The 22698-nt window shown below is 41.6% G+C and overlaps 1 protein-coding gene across 1 annotated transcript in view; it reads left to right on the forward strand.

Moving 5' to 3' along the window:
• Positions 1-22698, forward strand: part of LOC144606565 (uncharacterized) — a 199412-nt gene that overhangs the window by 3702 nt on the left and 173012 nt on the right. The window lies entirely within an intron of this gene.

Raw genomic sequence — 22698 nt, forward strand, 5'->3', positions numbered from 1 at the left:
ACTTTTCATCTCTAACTGCCGGCGTGACATTAACCGCCTCAAAATCTCCACACCCCTGACTAACTCTAACCTCTCCCCTCCTGAACGTGCAGCCCTCCACTCACTCTGCAACAACCCTGACTTAGTCATCAAATCCGCTGACAAGGGAGGTGCTGTGGTAGTCTGGCGTGCTGACCTCTACCGGACCGAGGCCAGACGACAACTCTCAGACACCTTTTCTAACTTATCTCTGGACCATGACCCCACCGACAAACACCAGACCTTTATCATCAGCACCATCACAGACCTCACCGTTTCCGGCGATCTACCCTCCAATGCCTCCAAACTTATAGTTCCCCAGCCCCGCACGGCCCGATTCTACCTCCTACCTAAAATCCATAAACAGAACTGTCCCGGCAGACCCTTTGTCTCTGCCTGCTCATGTCCCACCGAACTTATTTCCACCTACCTCGACGCCACCCTTTCCCCCCTGGTCAAATCCCTCCCCACCTACCTCCAAGACACCTCACACGCTCTCCATCTCCTCGATAACTTCCGGTTTCCAGGCCCCCACTCCCTCATCTTTACCATGGATGTCCAGTCACTCTGCACTTCCATCCCCCACAAGGATGGTCTCGAAGCCCTCCGTTTCTTCCTCGACCGTAGAACCAGCCAATCCCCATTTACTAACACTCTCCTCCGTGTAGCAGAACTGGTTCTTACCCTTAACAACTTCTCCTTTGACTCCTCCCACTTCCTCCAAACCAGAGGCGTAGCTATGGGCACTCGCATGGGCCCTAGCTATGCCTGCCTCTTTGTCGGGTACATCGAACAATCCCTGTTCCGGGCGTACACTGGCCCCATCCCCGAACTCTGCCTCCGCTACATCGACGACTGCATTGGTGCTACCTCTTGTACCCATGCAGAACTCACTGACTTCATACACTTCACTTCCAATTTCCATCCTGCCCTTAAATATACCTGGACTATCTCCGACATCTCCCTCCCGTTTCTGGACCTCACCATCTCCATCACAGGAGACAGACTAGTGACTGACATCTACTATAAACCCAATGACTTGCACAGCTATCTGGACTACACTTCTTCCCACCCGGTCTCCTGCAAAACGTCTATCCCCTACTCCCAATTCCTCTGTCTACGCCACATCTGCGCCTGGGATGAGGTGTTTCACACTAGGGCATCAGAGATGTCCTCATTCTTCAGGAAACGGGGCTTCCCCTCTTCCATTATAGATGAGGCTCTCACTAGGGTCTCTTCTACATCCCACAGCTCCGCTCTTGCTCCCCCTCCCCCATTCGTAACAAGGACAGAATCCCCGTCGTTCTCACCTTCCACCCCACCAGCCAGCGTATCTAACAAATCATCCGGCAACATTTCCGTCACCTACAACGGGACCCCACCACTGGCCATATCTTCCCATCCCCTCCCCTTTCTGTGTTCCGCAGAGACCGTTCCCTCTGTAACTCCCTGGTCCACTCACCCCTTCCTACCCAAACCACCCCATCCCCGGGCACTTTCCCCTGCAACCGCAGGAGATGCAACACCTGTCCCTTTACCTCCCCTCTCAACTCCATCCAAGGACCCAGGTGAGACAGAGGTTCACCTGCACCTCCTCCAACCTCATCTATTGCATCCGCTGCTCTAGATGTCAACTTCTTTACATTGGCGAAACCAAACGCAGGCTCGGCGATCGCTTCGCTCAACACCTGCGCTTAGTCCGCCTTAACCAATCTGATCTCCCGGTGGCTGAGCACTTCAACTCCCCCTCCCATTCCCAGTCTGACCTTTCTGTCATGGGCCATAGTGAGGCCCACCGGAAATTGGAGGAACAGCACCTCATATTTTGCCTGGGCACCTTGCAGCCCAGTGGTATGAACATTGACTTCTCCAACTTTAGATAGTTCCTCTATCCCTCTCTTCCCCTCCTCCTTCCCAGATCTCCCACTGTCTTCCTGTCTCCACCTATAATCCCTCCTTTGTCCCGCCCCCCTGACATCAGTCTGAAGAAGGGTCTCGACCCGAAACGTCACCCATTCCTTCTCTCCTGAGATGCGGTCCGACCTGCTGAGTTACTCTAGCATTTTGTGAATAAATACCTTCGATTTGTACCAGCATCTGCAGTTATTTTCTTGCACTTCTTAAACTAAACTAAGCAATTGTTTATAATGGTTTCACTTGACGTTTGGTTTCTGGTTCCTACTTTTAGTTGCGATCTCCAAAGATGTTGGTTTAGAATGATTCCATATCTCTATCACATAGAGATAGGTTACAGAATGGGGGTACATAGAAAATTATGTTTTCGACAGCATCACAACAACATAGATTCAGACAACACGCAAAAACATCAATTACATGTCAGTTTTACAAGACAATGAAAATATCTGTCCAAAAAAATGGAATGGAACTTCATTCACTTGCGTGGAGGTGTGCTAAAGAGGTATACGTATCTCAGTCTATTCTGTTAGTAAGATTATTTTCTCATGTTATTACATGGAAGAGATTTGAGCAGATTTACTTATCCTTGCTTTCAATTTCAACAATATTGTTCGTCCCAGAAGACATCTCCATCCGTCCACATTGGATCTGAAGGGCTCACTAACTTTATCAAAAATGTCAAGGTTTCTGATATTTCCAGAATGGACATGGATGTTATCTTATGCCATTTTTGTTTTGATCATAACAAGGCTTATGCTCAATAATCTGTATGTGTTATCTTTTATTTCTCTAATGAGTCTGAACCAGAGTCTCATTTCTTCAGGTTACAACTTGAAGTTCCTGTGTCTAATCATGAGTTCTCTGATTCACCCTGTCTTTTAAGGTATTCACTGACTTTTTCTTTACTTTGGACAGATTGAATAATTTCAATTCAAATGAATTTGAGTTTATTGCCATGCACAAGTCTGGTGATGTACAGGTACAAAGAAATTTATGTTTTCAATAGCATCACAACAATATAGATTCTGACAACATGCAATTATACAAAAACTACGTAAATTCTACCAGATATTGAAAATGTCCAAAAAAAACAAGGCATTGTGCAAAAATATGCAATGAGACACACGTCATTAGAAGTGAAAAAGGTGGTCCGTAGTGTTCCTTTGCTGATGTAGGATTAGGATTGTGCAGGTCGATTTAAGAACCTGATGGTTGTAGGGAAGTAGTTGTTCCTGAACCAAGTGGTATGGGATTTCTGGTTTCTGTTGAAGTGAGAAATGGGCATGGCCCAGATGCTATGATTCCTTAATGATGAATGCGGCAGAGTATAGATGCTGTCCATGGAGGGGAGGGCTATGCAAAAGATAAATGGCTGAGTCCACCACTCTCTGCAGCCCCTTTTGTTCTGGTACATTGGAATTGCCGTACCAGACCATGATGCAGCCAAATCAGGATACTTTCTAATGTAGATCATGTAATAGGAGCAGAATTAGGCCATTCAGCTCATCAAGTCTACTCCAATGTACATCAATAAAAGTTTGTTAGAGTATTTGATGACATGCTGAATCTCTTTAGATTTCAACGGAAGTAAAGGCAATGGCACGTCTTCTTCCTGTGCTGGTCCCAGGACAGGTATTCCGAGATGTTAATTCCAGAAGTTTGGAGCTGTTAGTTCTCTCCACCACCGACCCACCAATGAAAATTGGTCTTTTCTATCCAACTCTTGTTGCCAATGTTATATTCCCCTGTGGATACTGTAAATGCCACTGGAATTTCATACAGTATGTAAGCTAATACAGGGGACTCATAAGTTCATAAGTGATAGGAGCTGAATTAGGCCATTCGGCCCATCAAGTCTAGTCCACCATTCAATCATGGCTAATCTATCTTTCCCTATCTTAACCCCATTCTCCTGCATTCTCCCCATAACCCTGACACCTGTGTGACTCAGGAAGAGCTCTAGGAAATGTATCTGGTTTATTTCAGGTGCATGGACCTTGGAATACAGCAATAAATGTGTCATGCAGTAACATCACACTTAGTTATTTAACTTAGCATTGAACAATAAAGATAGCTAACATTATTCTATCATTTAGCTGGAAAAAGAAATATTACAAAATGTCTGTCCCCGATCAGTTTTTTAAAGTATAAAAATAGTAAAGCATTCTGAAAGAAACTGATATCTTCTTAAATAGTATTCACATTCATGTATGAAGTGAGTATAATAAAATACAATATGTATAAGTACTGAAAGGGAACAATTTATTGATTAAAGATTTCTGATGTTGTGGTTTAGTCCGTTAGCATTTACAGCTGAATTATCTAGTGGTTCAGGTACTGCCAGACATGTTAGAAGCTGCATTATGACTAGCTTCAAAATCCATGTAACTATTTAATAGTTCATGAAAATGTGCACAATGAGAAATAATAATTTAAATGGTCATGCTTTGCGTGGTGAAATAACTAATTTTATTCATGTTAATAAAATGTTTGATTCAATGATCAGTAGGATTGTCCCTGAACTGAATGCAAAAATCAAATTTCACTGTGCTTAGGTACCATTGAACTATAAAATTATTTATGACCACTGGGTGGCAGAAGAGACTCGTTATAAACTAAATGCGTTAACATTTAAGAAGCCTTTTGAAAGATTGAGCATGGCAGTGATAAAATATCGGCAAATCAGATAAAGTATTCATTGTTTCCCCTTTCAAGGATACTTAAAGCAGCCTTTTATGGTAACTGAGAAAGCAGTGAAAATGGTTCATTTGGACTCCTGGCATCTTAAACAGCTGATTTTGGCATATGATAACGTCTGCTATTAAAACAGCCTGCAGAATGCAGGCCCAATACACAGCTGTGTCTGGTGCACTGGCTGACACCGAATCTGGCTCCTTGCATTTGCAATCTGGGAACAATTTTCTTTTGTTCAACTTGTGCCAGAATTGAACTGATTGTCACTAAAGACTTTACTTGGTAGAAATGGACTATTTGAAGAAAAGCCTATATATTGAGAAAGTTGTGACGAACACAGTAACATGCACTAAACATACATTAAGACATTGCAAGTAATCTGTGCAGACTATTTTATGTTTGAAGAATATTGCTACCTAAGATGGTGTATTGGAAGCTCCGAATTAAATGAGGCCATGCTTATAGCCTTCTTTGAATGGGCTCTGGTGAGCATCTACTCTACATTCTTTTTAATCATCTAATGGGGTGGAAAAGAGTAATTCAATGACATCCAATTCACTTTACCATCAAAGCAGTATCTGCTAAACGCTTTGCATTACCCACACTGCTGCTATAGTTCTTCACATACAGCATAGTGCAGCCATGGTGGCTACTCTTGGAGCATCTCCCCAAACTGACAACATCTACCAGTGAGAAGGACAAGGGCTTCAGGTGCATGTGAACACCCATACACATGTAAAAAGAAAGAAAAGTTTGAAGAAGGGTCTCAACCCGAAATGTCACATATCCATATTCTCCAGAGATGGTACCTGACCTGCTAATTACTCCAGCACTTTGTGTCCTTTTGTGTACTACCATAAATTCACCCAGAGAGTTGTGAATTTGTGGAATGCTCTGCCACAGAAGGCAGTAGAAGCTAATTCACTAGATGAATTTAAAAGTGAGTTAGATAGGGGCTAGCAGAATCAAGGGATACCAGGAGAAGGCTGGCACGGGTTACTGATTGAGGATGATCAGCCATGATCACAATGAATGGCGGTGCTGGCTCGAAGGGCCAAATGACCTCCTCCTGCACCTATTTCCTATGTTTCGATATATATTCCTCTCCAAATTGCATACTATCTTGACTTAGGAACTATATCAGGCTTTCTCCTTCATACAATGTTCACTTCCAGTAAACTGCTTGTGAGAATGGATGATAGTTTAAGTTAGAATTAATTGACTGTACCCAAATTTCAATAGTTGAGCTGCAGTACACAGATGGCACACATCTTTGAGCTCTAAGCTATTACATTAAAACACATAGAAAATACTTCAATATCTTCAAGACATTCTATCAATCTGTCCCTCCCCTTACCCCTCCACCCTTGTACCATACATCTACTCAACAGAAATCATAGAAAATGTAGGCAATTTTCTTATCTTGGAAGTGACCCTTCAGAGAAGGCTGGCATCAGTGTTGACATTAACTACTGCCTTCAATGCAGTAGCACACTCTTTGTTTATTGAGGAATAGGGTATTTGAAGAATAACACATCAGACATGACAAAAACCTCTTGGTCTATCAGGAAGCCGTTATCTTAACCCTGATATAGGCTGCTGAGATCTGGACTCCTTGCAGCGTGTAATACAAAAAAATACCATCACCACAAAATCCTCCAACTTCACTGGAAAGATAAGTGAATTAACGTCCCCAGTATTGAGGCTCTGGTTATATTCATGCAGGTTGTGTAAACATCGGAATCCTGAATCGGGTACCCTGTTTTGAGCTCTACCCTGGGAAAAGATTACCAGAAAGGATAGAAAAATGTTTTAGGATGCGCTCAAAACTTCCTTAAAGAAAGGCAGTATACCCACTGTCTATGACCATTGAAAGTAGAGAAGGAGCATTTGGGAAAGTTTTGGAATCCTGAGGGCATGCATTGGGAACACATAGAAACCCTGTTTAAGGCACAGAAGAAGCACACCATCTCACAAACAATCTATCTGGGCATTATGTTGAGTACCCCTCTGACTCATCTGTTGGCTCCCACATTGGCCTTATTAGCCACCTCAGAATCCACATTACTGGAATGGAGGTTCTAGGTTAGGCCATTTTTTGGCATCGTAAATGTAGGATTTATTTGTCATCATTCTTCAAACTATAATTGGTACAGCATTTACAAAATGTCAGCTATTTTCTCTTAATCCTCCTTTTTCATAGTTATTTCTTAGTTCTGACTGAAATAAACAAGATCACCCTTCAACATATTTAAAAATATTTAAAGTTTAAGTAATGCAAGATCTTTGTGTAGCCTGTGTTTACAAAAATAACCCTTATAAATAGTAACAATGTTAAATTGGTAAGCAACTGAGTTCTATTGGTACCAGCATGCCTTTAAGAGCCATAAAACATTGATTTTTACCAATGTATTAACATTGTCTGGACATGAGAAAGGGCGTTTGGCTTCGGGGGAGCAATAATCCTAATCTTTTTGTTTCTGTCTGGAAATTTTGCCATTGGAGTTTAAATTTTACTTCAACAATGTTCCATCACTCTTGTTTTGAAATTTTTGCTGGACAGTAATTCATACTACTTAGTGATTTTACAGTTGGCAAGTGTTTTGTAAAATACCTCCAGAGTACCCTAGCAATTGACTGCAGTAAGACGATCAACTTTAGCATAAAAGGCAGTGAATAATAAAAATATTACTGTAGACGTTTTGAACAAAAAATGCTTTTGTTTAGCTATATATTTATTGCATTAGAATTATCTGTATTCTATTCGTTAGCTTGTGAACATTAAAAGTGGCAGATTGAAAGGGTACAGAGAGATATTCGGAGTGATTTTCTTTATTTGTGATTTGATGATAATAGAACATGAAAACCTGATAATAATAGAACAAGAAAAATATTACCAATTAGACATTGAAGTTGTGTTGGTAATAGAACCCCCCCTCGCCCCACTTTCCATGTTATGTTCCTCTTTTCTCTCTATCTCTTTACCTTTGTGCAGTGTGGACTGGTAGCTTTTCCAGAAAATACCTATTAATTTTGCAATTGTTTTCTTGACAATGCACTGCAAATTTGGAAAGTGGGGAAAGGAATAGCAGATGCTGGCTGACCTGCTGAGTTCCTCCAGCAGCTTGTTGATTGCTCCAGATCCCAGCATCTGCAGGTTCTTGTGCCTCCATGGAAGGGTTTTCAATACAAAATGTTAACTCTTTCTCTTTCCAAGATGCTTTCTGACCTGCTGAGTATTTCCTACATTTTCAACTCCTAATAAAGGACTTAAACATTGTCTCAGCTAAGATCACGATGCCATCAGGCCTTGGACCTGGTTCACACAGCTTTATATAGATTAAGACTAGAACTTGAACAGCACCTGAGAAGATGGGCCATTTTTGTTCTCGGTATCATGCCACTGAAGCCTTGCATTCTTTTCACCATTGGGTCTTGCCATCGCAGAGAAAATCAGTTGTAATTCATGGGCGGAGGAGTTGATGATTGGGGATCGTGAGCATTGTGGATCCTCTGGACCATAACACATTTAGTGACATTGGTCAGTGACTATATCTTTAGGTGGCACCAAGCTCTGTAATTCTCTGATAAACCTTTCTTTTCTCCTTTAAGTTACATCTTAAAACCTATCCCTTTGAACAGACTTTTGTACATCTGCCCTAAAATTTTGTGTGGCTCAGTTTTAAATTCTGTTCCAATGAAGTTGCTTTTTTATAATTATAAAGGTATATAAATGCAAGTTGCCTTAATAGAAATGGGAAAGAACTTTCTGATGGAAGAAGTAAATAACCATGGAATTGATTAAACCATGTGTTGTGCTTGTTTTCTCAACGCTCTGACTAATCCAGGCTGTTAGCATAGCTGTGATAGTTGTTTGATCCTTTCCACTGTTTAAACCGTACAGCTGTAAAATAAAAACCTGAAAACACTGGCTTTTTGAAACAGGACCAAAAAATTGTTGGAAATTCATGTCAAAAGCTCAAAAGTAACAAAAGAATGGGGAATTGTGGCTCATTTGGTTATAACTCTTTTGTGTTAAATTTCTTCTTTTTACAAAAGTCTGCATATAAATTGTATTGAGGTTTGGAATTAACAGAATGGTGTTGATTTAATGTAGGATGGGTTAGTGCAGAGCAAGAAAGGAAACTCTCAGAGGAAGACTATATGTGGTTTGAGACATTTTGGCATGCAAGCCTCATTTGAACAAAGCAAATAGTTTTCATTGCCAGAACTAATGTGAATGGCATCAGAGCCAGTGAGCTAGAGCAAATTTTGAGACAGGAACCCAAGGACAGTGGGCATCTGTGCTCTGTCTGCTATGGCACCTGGATCTCTTGGTTGCTAGACTTTCTAATTCCCCTTCCCATGCCTGCATTGACCTGTCCACCCTCAGCCTTCTTTAGCTTCCTTTCTCAGCAGATGTCTGCATTTCCCAGTCTCTGTCACAATATCCAACCTTCCCTCCCCATCTGATGTTTATCTGCCAATCAACTCCTACTCACCTGTATCCACCCTTCGCTTTCTCGCTTTCTCCCATCTGTTAATTCTAGCTATTTCCCCTCTACTCTTTTGAGTCTGTGTCAGGGCGGCACAGTGGCACAGTGGTAGAGTTGCTGCCTACAGCGCCAGAGACCCGGGTTCGATCCTGACTACAGGTGCTGTCTGTACGGAGTTTGTAGGTTCTTTCTGTTTGTTTCCAGGGCCTATTTCTATGTTATATCTCTAAAGTCTAAAGTCACACAGCCACACAGCACTTTGGTCCAACTCATCCATGCCAACCAAGATGCTCATCAATGCTAGTCTCATTTGCCTGCATTCGACCTAGATTTCTCTAAGCCTTTCATCGCCATGTATGTACCCAAATGTCTTTTAAATGTTGTCATTGTATCTGCTTCAAACAATTCCTCTGACAGCTTGTTCCATATACCCATCACATTCTGTGTGAAAAAGTTGCCACTTGGGTTCCTATTAAATTTTCCCCTATCATGGATACAGTGTCTGGTGTGGTAGCAGGATTCGCAGATACTTGTAGAATCTGACAGGGACCGTGACGAGAACGCTCCTGCTATGGCATTCGCAGACTGCGAGTGCGGACGGGGCCTCCAGACTATGGAACATCTCCTGAGCTGTGACATGCTGCATGACACATGCACTGTAAAGGATCTTGCAGAGGCCAACGATGTGGCACTGAAATTTGCTCGGTATTGGCAAACAGTTGTGTGATGACACAAAATAATAATTCCCCTATCATCTTAAAACCGGGGCCCTCTAGTTCTTGATTCCCCAAGCAGAAGAGGACCTGCTTCAATTAATCCTGGCAGCTCGTTCCATATATCCACCACCCTCTGTGTGAAAAAATTGCCCCTCAGGTTCCTATCACCTTTCTCACCGTAAACCTATGCCCCTGAGTTCTTACTTTACTACCTGGGGAAACAGACTCTGTGCATTCATCCTATCTATTCCTTTCATGATTTTCTGCACCTTTGAAAGGTCACTCCTCAGCCTCCAGTGCTCCAAAGATTAAAGTCCTAGCCTACCCAACCTCTCCCTATAGCTCTGGCCCTCAAGTCCTTGCAACATCCTCGTAAACCTTAATGATGCTAATATATTAGTAATGCAGGTCATCTGGGAATTTAAATACTTTCAGTTTCATTTATATCTCGAAAGGTATTTTTATTATCATTGCTAATTTCTTTCAGCTCATCTTTTTCTCTGGACCTTTTATTCCTTACGATTTTTGGGAAGGTTTTGTGTTTACATCTGTTAAGACAGAGTCTTTTCAACCTTAATAAAGTACCTGGTATTCACATTTACTAAAACGCCACAGTTCAAAACACCTTATTAAGCCATAGTCTACTTCAATAAATCAATAAATATCTGAATGTATTCAAACAGACAAAATGTAACTTCCACATTAAGGGTGAACTTCCTTAAATCAAGGATGGTTTACTTAACCTTCACTTAAAAAGCTTCTTGCTGAGGCCTTTTAAGATGTTGGTGAGGCAACATTTGGCATATTGTGATTAATTTTGGGTCCCATATCTGAGGAAGGATGTGCTAGCATTGGAGTGTGTCCAGAGGTTTAGGAGGATGATCCCAGGGATGATTGGGTTAAAGTATGAGGAGCGTTGCATGGCTCTGGGCTTGCACTCATTGGAGTTTAGAAGGACCGGGTGGTGGGGGGGAATCTAATTGAAACCTACTGGATAATGAAAGGCCTGGACAGAGCGGATGTATGAAGGATGATTTCAGTAATGGGAGAGTCTAGAATCAGAGGGTACATCCTCAGAATAAAAAGATGTGAGGTATCTTTAAAATGGAGTTGAGGAGGATTTTTAGATTTAGATTTAGAGATAGAGCACGGAAACAGGCCCTAAGGCCCACCGAGTCCGCGCCGCCCAGCGATCCCCGCACACTAACACTATCCTACACACACTAGGGATAATTTTTACATTTACCCAGTCAATTAACCTACAAACCTGTACGTCGTTGGAGTGTGGGGGGGAAACCGAAGATCTCGGAGAAAACCCACGCAGGTCACGGGGAGAACGTACAAACTCCGTACAGACGGCACCCGTAGTCAGGATCGAACCTGAATCTCCGGCGCTGTATTCGCTGTAAGGCAGCAACTCTACCGCTGCGCCACCGTGCCGCACCATCATTCACAGATAGCTCTGGAGGCCAAGACATTGGGTAGAGATTCATAATTTCTTGATTAGGAAGAGCATCAAAGGTTACGGGGAGAAGGCAAGAGAATGGAGTGGAGAGGGAAAAATAGATCAGCTATGATTGTATGGCAGAGCAGGCTCAATGGGCTGAATGGCCTAATTCTGCTCCTATGTCTTATGGTCTTATGACTAAACCCTCAGCTCAAAGAAAAATGCAAATATTGTTTTGTGTGGTTCTCTTTTTAGCATCATGGAAGTAATGTGATACCTATCCAGTGTATTTCATGTGTGTGATATCTATAGTAGTTCCAGTTTGCTGTCTGTAAGAGCTTTATGATGGTGACATTTAGATAGAGATTTATCCTTCATTAAGAATATCCACTTCTATTCTGAATTTTGGTTCAGTTGGTTAATAGAAATCTGAACCAATGTTATACCTATTCTTCCCATAATTGTTTTCTGTCTTAGTTAAAAATTAAAGTTGTTTGCCCCAGATTCTAAATCCAGAGAGGCAATATTTCAGAGTAAGGGTGGGCGGCATGGTGGCGCAGCGGTCGAGTTGCTGCCTTACAGCGCTTGCAGCGCCGGAGATCCGGGTTTGATCCCGACTATGGGTGTTGTCTGTACGGAGTTTCTATGTTCTCCCCGTGACTGTGTGCGTTTTCACTGAGATCTTCGGTTTCCTCCCGCACTGCAAAGACGTACAGGTTTGACTGAGGTATGAGTTTCTTCACACTGGCTGTTATGTTTTTGGAATTTCCTATCTGAGGATTGTAGATGCCCATTCATTGTAAATTATAGATTTTTGAACACTTAGAATAAGATATTTGGAACAGGCGATAAAGTGGATAGAGTAGCAGCAGGCACAAACATTTGTCAGTCTGATAAAGGGTCCTGACCCAAAACAGCCGCCTCAATAGCTGCCCATTTCTCTACTCGGGATTCAGCATTTGTAACCTCTTGGGTCTCATGGATTTATCATATAGTTTCCATTTATTCCTGCCTCTTAACTAAGCATAAACTTAATAAAGTTCTAAATATGATACTATACACAGAATTGTTACTGTCAAAGGACTAAGGGAGTGTTCATGATGTTTTTGCGCAGCAAATCATTTTTGCTAAATTCTTTTAGAATTGGACAGGAAAAAAGATATAACCCCATTTATTTATAGTAATGTTTCTCTTAGCAAGATCTAGTGTTGTAGAGTAATTAGGAAATAGAATATGTCAATAATGAGTGATAATAATCAAAACAAAGGATGCATAAAGGATATCATATGAAGAAATACTGAACTATAAATTTGCAAGAATGCAACTGTAAGATCTACTGGGAAGGCTGCAGGAATAACCTACTAATACCAAAACTGTATTTGAATGTACAAACTCACATTCCAATAGACTCTTCAACTAAAATTCTGACAATAGAACAGGGGTCACTGAACATATGAAATACAGATTTTAATTGTATTGCAACATTCATAAAACATATGGAACACAGATTCTTCACTTTAGTGCAAAGCTTAAAGTACACATGGAACACAGATTCTGAGTATGATGAAAGGATCACTGAAAACGTGGAATGCAAGATATTGCAAAGCTGACAACATAAGGCAAACCAGAAGTTCTGATTGTTGTGAGAGGCTTACCAAACAAGTAGAACTCTGATTCTGTTTGTAGTTGAAGCCTGTGGAATCTGGACCACAAATTTTTAATTATGGTGCAAGGCTAACTGCACATGCCAATTATTGTAGGGTTATGTACTGTTTACTTCATCACAATGGGGCAAGGAACATTATTTGAAGGGATGACAGTAGAAAGGTAAAGGCAAACATTGATAGAGTACATGGATGAATTACAACAATAGTTAATTCTTATCAGGCGCAAAAATAAACAAGGCAAGACATTCTAATGATATTAGGGACAATATTAGATCCCAGGATGAGGAACATAAGGTCAGAAAAAATAGCAAATCTGAGGATTGGGAACGGTTTAGAATTCTGCAAAGGAGGGTAAAGGGATTGGTTGCAAATGACAACTTGGTTGGCATGGATAAGGTGGGCCAAAGGGCCTGTTTTGGTACTGTATGGCTTTTTGACTCTGACTTAAAACCTTCTATAAATATGTAAAGAGAAAAAGATTAATAAAGATAAGCGTGGGTCCATTACAGTCAGAAAGGGGAATTTATTATGGAGAAATGGCAAACTGAATAAATACTTATTCTGATTCTGTCATCACAATGGAAGCTGCATATAATATAATCTTCTACATACTAAAACTCTCGTTTGTTTGTTTGTCTGTTCCTGAACTACAGCCAAAACGGTACACGATAGCGCCTCAATTTTAGGCCCACCTTACTCACCGTCGTCCGTTTGGTGCTAATGGAAGAAGTTTCATTGAAATTGGTGTTATATTTTTAAAGTTATTCACATTTTAAAGTTTAAATTCATCTCGTAGGGAGGGGGGGAGGGGGTGGAGGGAGGATAAGGGAGGTTGAGGGGGATAAAGTGGGGGGGAGGAGAAGGGAGAGGGGAGGGGGGTGGAGGGGGGATGGGGAGGGGAGGGGGAGGGGGGAGGGAGGGGAGAGGGAGGGAGGTGGGGAGGGGAGGGGAGGGAGGGGTAGAGGGGGAGGGTGGGTGAAGGGATGGGGAAGGGGAGGGGAGGGGGAGGAGGGAGGGAGGAGGAGGGGGAAGGGGTGGAGAGGGAAGGGGGAGGGGGGGGGAGGAGAGGGTGCGGCACCAATGCAGGAGAGGTTTGGGCTCAACGGGTCCACTTGGTCTAGTCTCCCATAAATGGTGGGGAAAACTGAATCTACTGAGAGGAAGGGATAAAATGAAATCATTATTAGTAGGGAAGTGATGTTGGAGAAATTGAATAGATTAAAGGCTGATAAATCCCCGGGGCTCAAAAAGCTATATTTAATTAATTGGCTCCAGAAATAGTGATTTTGTTCTTTAGAATTTGGAAGAGTCCCAGTGGGCAGTAATGAAATCCCAATATTAAAACAGGGATGGAAATGTTGAATTTTACATCGTTTAACCTGATGTAATTGGTAGCATAATGCTGAAGTTCATTGGAAAATGTAATAACAGAGCACACACAGAAGAGTGACAGAATTGGAAAAGGTCAATATGCATCCATGAAAGAAAAATCATGCTTGCAAATCTACCGGAATTTGGAGTCATAGAACTCCACAATATGAAAACAGGTCTTTAGGCCCAAGTCGTACATGCTGACAAAGTTGCCTAAACAAGTTAGTCCCACTTGCCTTTGCCTCTTCCATAACCCTCCAAATCTTTCCTAACCAAGCACGTCCAAATGATTTTAAAATATCGTAATTGCATTTGCCTCAACTATTTCCTATGGCAGCTTGTTCCATACACGCACCACCCCTGTGTGTGGAAAAGTTGCCCCTCAGGTCCCTTTGAAAACGTTTCCCTCTCACCTTGAACAATGCTCCCCTACTCTGGAGAAAGGATTGTGGCTTTTCACCTTATCTATATCCCCTCATGAATTTATAAATCGATGAAGTCACCCCTCACCCTCTATGCTCCAGAGAAAAAAGTCTGAGCCTATCCAGCTTCTCCTTATAACTCAAACCCTCCAGACCCAATAACGACCACATGACTTTTTTGGCACCCTTTCCAGTTGAATGAAACCTTTTTAGAGCATGTAACATGCATATTATCTGAGGGAGAACCTGTGCACTTAATGTATTTGGACTTTCAGAAAGCTTTTGACAAAGTTTCACCTCAGAGATTAGCATGCAATATTGAACCACATGATAACGTACAATGCGAATAGTGAACTGGTTAATCATTGGGAAACAAAGAGTAGGAATAAGCGGGTTTTTTTCTGAGTGGGAAGTAGTGACTGGAGGGATACCACAGGGATCAGTGCTGAGTCCCAAGCTATTCATGATGTATATTAATTATTTGGATGGCAGAATTAGATGTAATGTCATGTTTGCAAATGACACAAAACTGGGTCGGAGGATGAGCTTTGAGGTGAATGCAAAGAAGCTCCAGATTGATTTTAACAGGTTGAGGGAATAAGTAGATGCATGGCAGATGTTGTTTAATGTGATGTAGATAAATGTGAGGCTACACAATTTGGTAGAAATAAGAGGAAGACATTATTCTTTGAATAGTGACAGATTAAGAAAGAGCAAGGAGTAACACAATTCGGGTTCTTGTGCAATGGTGGCTCCAGATAAGCATCAGGTGCAGCAGGTGACGATAAAGACAAATTATATTCTGGCCTTCATAATTAGAGAATTCTAGAATAGAAGCAGGGATGTCTTGTTATTGTGTGTACTTTGGATCACCATATCTGATGTTTAGGATCAACATATCTGATGTTTGTCCTTAAGAGGAAGTTCAGCAAAGGTTCACCAGACTGATTTCTAAGATCGTAATGCTGATGAATGAAACCAGGCATTAGAGGGATGAGAGTGGTTCTCACAGAAATCTACAAAAATCTAACACAGTAGTGGTGGAAGGATGCTTTCCTGATTCGGTGTGTTACCAATCATGTTCTAAGGAATGTTAATGAACAACAGAGGGTCCTTAGGGTTCAAGTCCAGAGTTCCTTGAAAATAAAAACACAGGTAGATACAGTAGTGAAGAAGGCATATTGGCATGCTTGCCGTTATACATCAGGGCTCTGATAGTGCTACCTCCCTCGAATGCTGCTCTGATCCCTAACACTGGCAGACAGGCCAGGACAGGCCAAACCTCAGGGTCATTGGTAGCAGCAGGGTTCAATTAGCTGATATTGGTTTGGCCACCTGAACTTTGCCAGCCTATAAAACCCAAGCATTATAGCCAGAGGGGAGAAGGCAAGAGAAGAAGCAGAAGATAAAGAGGAAGAAAGAAGAGAGTGAAAGGGAGAAGAAGTGGGGCACCTTCCTGCTAGCTGTGTTCCTCTGTCACAGATCCGAGGAAGACTGAGCCACTGGGACAGACCCAAGACCACCAGCACCACTGTATGGTCAAGACTGAGCTGTCAGGATGAAGCCATAGACAGCTAGCACCTCAACTAAGGCTAGGTCTGAGTGGCCAGGGTATGTTTGAGACGCCGGACCCTCTTCTTGTCCACAGACAATGAGAGATTGTGCTCACACATAAAGGTAAAGAATGAGCCACCAGGATAACCCAGTGACTGCCAGTGGTCTCTTTAAGACCAAGCTGAACTGCAACGATAAACCTGAGATTGCCACGCTTTTTCTTGGGGCAAGTGTGAATTGCAGGGAGAAGCCTGAGATTCCCATGCCTGCTCCTTCAAAGACATAACTGAGCTGTTGGGGCAGGCCCGAGATTGCCAGTGCTCACCGTACATGCGCCCTATGCTGTCCTGAACTTTTTTTCCACTGTAAATAAAATATATACACAAGTTCACTCTACTGTGAGTGCTGGTGTGTTCACTGCCGAACCTGACGTCATCCCTGATGCCACAGGGCATACAATATAAAAGTTGGGCATTATGTTGTATCTTGAGAAAACATTGGTTGGAATGCACTCAGATTTTTTAATTCAGTTTCGTCGCCACACTATAAGAAGTATATGGTTACACCAGAGAGAGTGTAGAGGAGATTTACTGGGATGTTACCTGGATTAGAAGACTTTAGATATGGAGAGAGATTGGATAAACTCGGCTCTTGAATCCTGGAACTTGAGAGGCTGAAGAGTGACCACATAGAGCTATATAAGAAGCATAGATAGGGTAGAAAGTCAGAATTTCTTTTCCATGCTCAGGATATCAACAACAAGAGTACATAGTTTAAGGTGAGAGAGAGTGGATGATATCTCAAACTCACTCACTGACAGAGGAGGTGGTGGAATCAGATACCGTCATTATATTTAAGAGATATTTAGACAGGTACTTAAAAAGGCAAGTCATAAAATAATATTTTGCTTAGTTTAGAGATACAGCGCGGAAACAGGCCCTTTGGCCCACTGGGTCCACGCCGACCAGCGATCCCTACACATCAATAAACCAGGGCAAAAAAGAGACTACAGACTTTGGCTATTGAGTAGAGCTATCACTCAAGGAAAAAAAGCTGTTTTTATGTCTGGCTGTGGCTGCTTTGACAGTCCGGAGTCGCCTTCCAGAGGGAAGTGCTTCGAAGAGTTTGTGACCAGGGTGAGAGGGGTCAGAGATGATCTTAACTGCTCGCTTCCTGGCCCTTGCAGTGTACAGTTCGTCAATGGGGGGAAGGTTGCAGCCAACAACCTTCAACAACAGAAAAAGGATATTTGAAGATCATGACCTCAAACCTGGCACATAAATCATTGTCTATTGGCAGCAATGATCCAGAGACTTCTGAGACTATAGCTGTATGCTTCTAGGACAATAGCAGGCACCTCAAGACACTGAAAATATACCATTAATGCTGTTTACACAGGAATGATAACTGAATTAACAGCAGCTTCCTCTCCTACAACGTTCCTAATTAAGGTCATAATCACACTTTGCATTGTGATGGCCACATTGTTCCCATGCTCAATATTGGATTCTGCAACAGACACTTGTGAGAGAAGATTACAGAAGGATGTTTTCAGATTCCTTGAAAAAATGCAACTTTCCCTCTGACTCCTTGGAAGTGTTGGCCTAAGACTTCAAGTTTAGCTGGTGCATTTGGTTTGGCATTGAGAGCTCTAAGCAGTGACCCTCAAAGTCCTGCAGAGACAATGGAAGGAGCATACCACCTCACAGCTTTCCACCCATCTGTCTTGTTGGACATCTCTGCTTTCATCTGTAGTAAACTCTGCAGTCCAAATGTTGGTCTCATTAATCACCGCAGGATCCATTGAAACAGAGTTGAAGCAAACAATCCCAAATCCTGATGAACTAACAAAGATATGTTAAATTTGTGGGGCTGAGGATAATATGAATGTTATTACATATCCTGCATAATGAATTTTCCTATTGGATGATTTATTGGGTATGTTGCATTGATCAACATAGAACATAGCTCACTATAGCACAGGAACAGGCCTGGTTTGGTGCACCAACCAGGATGCAAATTCAACTAATCCCACCTGCCTGCACATGTTCCATAAAAATTCTATTCCCTGCCTGTTAATATGTCTGTCTAAATGCCTCTTAAACATTGCTTTTGTATCTGCTTCTGCCACCTTCCCTGGCAGTACTTTTCAGTCTGTGTAAAAAAACCATGACTCACACATCTCCTTTAAACCTTTCCCCTCTTACCTTAAACCTATATATACTCCCTCAGACTTTTTCACCCTTGGGAAAAAAGACCCTATCTACCCTATCAATGCCTCTCATGATCTTATATACTTCTCTCAGATCACCCCTCAGATTCCAAAATTCCAAGGAAATCAATTCAAGTTTGCCCAACCTCTCCGCATAGCTAATACACTCCAATCCAGGCAACATCCTGTTGAACCTCTTCTGTACCCTCCCCAAAGCCTCCTTATCCTGCCTATTGTGTGACAACTAGAATTGCACACAATACTCCAAATGTGGTCACAGCTGCAACATGACTTGCAACTTTTATGCTTAATTTCCCGACCGCTGAAGACAAGCATGCCACTCTATCCACTTGTATTGCCTTTTTTAGGAAGCTATGGACTTGTACCCCAAGATCCCTCTGTACATTGGTGCTCTTAAGGGTCCTGTAAGCTTTCCTTTTGCATTTGACCTCCCAAAATGCCTCACCTCACATTTATCCAGGTTTATTTCCATCTGCCATTTCACTGACTAAATTTCCAACTGATCCATATCCTGTCATACCCTTTGAAAACCTTTCTAATTATCCACAAATCCACAGATTTTATGTGTTGTCTGCAAACTTAATAATCCAACCACCTACGTTTTCATCCAGATAATTTAATGGAGGCATGGATACTTATGATTATGAAGCACCACTGATCACAGACCTCTAGTCAGAAAAATGGCCCTTCATATTAACCTCTATCTTCTATGGTCAAGCCACTTTTGCATTCAACTTACCAATTCATTATTTATTCTATATAACTTAATAAGCTTCACAGTGCAGGAGACCCGGGTTCAATCCTGACATCTGGTACTATCTGTACAGAGTTTGAACATTCCCCCTGTGACCGTATGGGTGTCCTCTGGGTGCTCCAGTTTCTTCCCACATCACAAAGACGTGGGTTTTTAGGTTAATTGGCCTCTATAATTTGTCCCTAATTTGTAGGGAGTGGATGAGAAGGTGGGATAACAGGACTAGTGTGAATAGGTGATTGATGGTCAATATGAATGGTAGACCAAAGGGCCTGTTTCCATGTTGTATCTTTAAACATAAACTAAATTATACTAATCGTCTGGACCAGCCTACCAAGATTCTTATATGCTTTACTAAATAAAGTCCATGTGGACAACATCCGCTCCCCGATCCTCATCAATCAAGCTCGTCACCTCCTCAAAAAACTCATTAGATCCATGTGAGTTTAGTTGTGCATTTTGATACAATGGAGATTAAAACGCATATGTGAAAATTAAATTTGTTTCTTTACTGGATCCAAGTCCTGCAGGTTAGTGTCCTGGCATTGCCTTTGTCTGCAATGTAACATATATAACATATAACATATAACATATAACAACTACAGCATGGAAACAGGCCTGTCCGGCCCTACCAGTCCACGCCGACCATTCTCCCTGACCTAGTCTCATCTACCTGCACTCAGACCATAACCCTCCAATCCCCTCCTATCCATATACCTATCCAATTTACTCTTAAATAATAAAATCGAGCCAGCCTCCACCACTTCCACTGGAAGCCCATTCCATACAGCCACAACCCTCTGAGTAAAGAAGTTCCCCCTCATGTTACCCCTAAACCTTTGTCCCTCAATTCTGAAGCTATGTCCCCTTGTTGGAATCTTCCCCACTCTCAAAGGGAAAAGCCTACCCACGTCAACTCTGTCCGTCCCTCTCATAATTTTAAAAACCTCTATCAAGTCCCCCCTCAACCTTCTACGCTCCAAAGAATAAAGACCCAACCTGTTCAACCTCTCTCTGGAGCCTAAGTGCTGAAACCCAGGCAACATTCTAGTAAATCTCCTCTGTACCCACTCCATTTTGTCGACATCCTTCCTATAATTTGGCGACCAGAACTGCACACCATACTCCAGATTCGGCCTCACCAATGCCCTGTACAATTTCAACATTACATCCCAACTTCTATACTCGATGCTCTGATTTATAAAGGCAAGCATACCAAACGCCTTCTTCACCACCCTATCCACATGAGATTCCACCTTCAGGGAACAATGCACAGTTATTCCCAGATCCCTCTGTTCCACTGCATTCCTCAATTCCCTACCATTTACCCTGTACGTCCTATTTTGATTTGTCCTACCAAAATGCAGCACCTCACACTTATCAGCATTAAACTCCATCTGCCATCTTTCAGCCCACCCTTCCAAAAGGCCCAAGTCTCTCTGTAGACTTTGAAAATCTACCTCACTATCAACTACTCCACCTATCTTAGTATCATCTGCATATTTACTAATCCAATTTGCCACACCATCATCCAGATCATTAATGTAAATGACAAACAACAGTGGACCCAACACAGATCCTTGGGGCACTCCACTAGACACTGGCCTCCAACCTGACATACAATTGTCAACCGTTACCCTCTGGTATCTCCCATTCAGCCATTGTTGAATCCATCTTGCAACCTCACTATTAATACCCAACGATTTAACCTTCTTAATCAACCTTCCATGTGGAACCTTGTCAAATGCCTTACTGAAGTCCATATAGACAACATCCACAGCCTTGCCCTTATCAATTTCCCTGGTAACCTCTTCAAAAAATTCAAGAAGATTAGTCAAACATGACCTTCCAGGCACAAATCCATGTTGACTGTTTCTAATCAGGCCTTGATTATCCAAATAATTATATATATTGTCCCTAAGTATCTTTTCCATTAATTTTCCCACCACAGACGTCAAACTAATAGGTCTAAAATTGCTAGGTATACTTTTAGAACCTTTTTTAAACAAAGGCACAACATGCGCAATGCGCCAATCTTCCGGCAGTTAACTGTATATCTAATCGAGTTCCTCTCCAAATGAGTAAGAGACATTAGCTGTGAGATATATGACGCCAGCGGAGTTGGTTCCTAAATGGTTTTCAATGCAGAACACAATGGTTTGTGCTCATTCTATTTATGTTATGACAGTTGAATGACAATCGTTTGTTGGAGCTGTGAGATTGGGGTAGAAATGTGTTGTATGATAGACAATGAAATTAGTTGCACATTGACCCTAAGAAAATTGTAGATGGAATCATTTGGCTATACTGTAGTTGTCTGTTCCAATTTTCATATTTAGTATGATTTCACTAGAAGTAATGGCCAACACGATTTACTCGAGGATAAATCAATATTGTCCCGAAAGTATACAACTATACAAAGAATATAAACTGAAAAATTACAAACACTGTAAACCATTATCCAGGCACACATATTTCAATGTGAAATGCAAAGTTTAGTGTCTTTAAGAGAAATTTATATATGTAGCTTGAAATCATTCATACAAAATCTCTGGCTTCATAATTATTACTCCCACATACGGCTGCACTCTTATGATGTGGATTAGAGGGTATGTTCTCCCAAATCAATGAATTTTCGAGCGCTCTCATCTGATTTGAAGGTATTTTAAATGAAATGCATAGATGTCCCTCAGTGCTGTTCTTTGCATAGCTATTTATATGACAAATGACAGTGACTCAACAGAGGGCTCTCCTTATCCATATAGTGTCAAAATCATGAAAATGATATTCTTCTTGGCTAGGCTTTACTCCATAATCATTTCTGAGACCAAAGCCTGACACCATGGCCAAACAACAGAAATTCCAAATTCTGACAACCATAATTTACAGAAACATTCCCTTCATATGTATGTGATTATGATAGTGTTACACATCTATATTTCAAACTGTTTTTAGTTTTGAAACACTTCACTGTTACCAAGCACACTAAAGGGGTCTAAAACAGACATGCCAGCTGGCAACTCTTTGTGGATGTTGGCATCCTTAGTTGCTGATGAAGTGACTGTTTTTTCAGTTTATATTGCAGCCTCTGCTCTCAATCTACTTTCACTGCTGTGATACCAAAGCATGATATCACTGACTACCAATGGAGTCAGTAAGTGCCAGGAGCCAGGGTCCTATTAGTTCCCGGATAAATATTTGTTTATTAAATTAGTAGAGTGAAACAATATGGTAATATGTATTGTAACAATAATCAAACATCACTGTTCAGTAACAAGAATTGGAAACCAGCTAGCTGCTTGGCATTATTAGAATGAAACACTTTTGGAGACTATTTGGATTAAAATTACTTGTGATCTATATTTCTGAATAATCTGTACTGGACGGTTTAGACAATAAAACATATCAA

Source organism: Rhinoraja longicauda, chromosome 26 (genome assembly GCF_053455715.1).
Source record: "Rhinoraja longicauda isolate Sanriku21f chromosome 26, sRhiLon1.1, whole genome shotgun sequence".
Classification (NCBI taxonomy): Eukaryota; Metazoa; Chordata; class Chondrichthyes; order Rajiformes; family Arhynchobatidae; genus Rhinoraja; species Rhinoraja longicauda.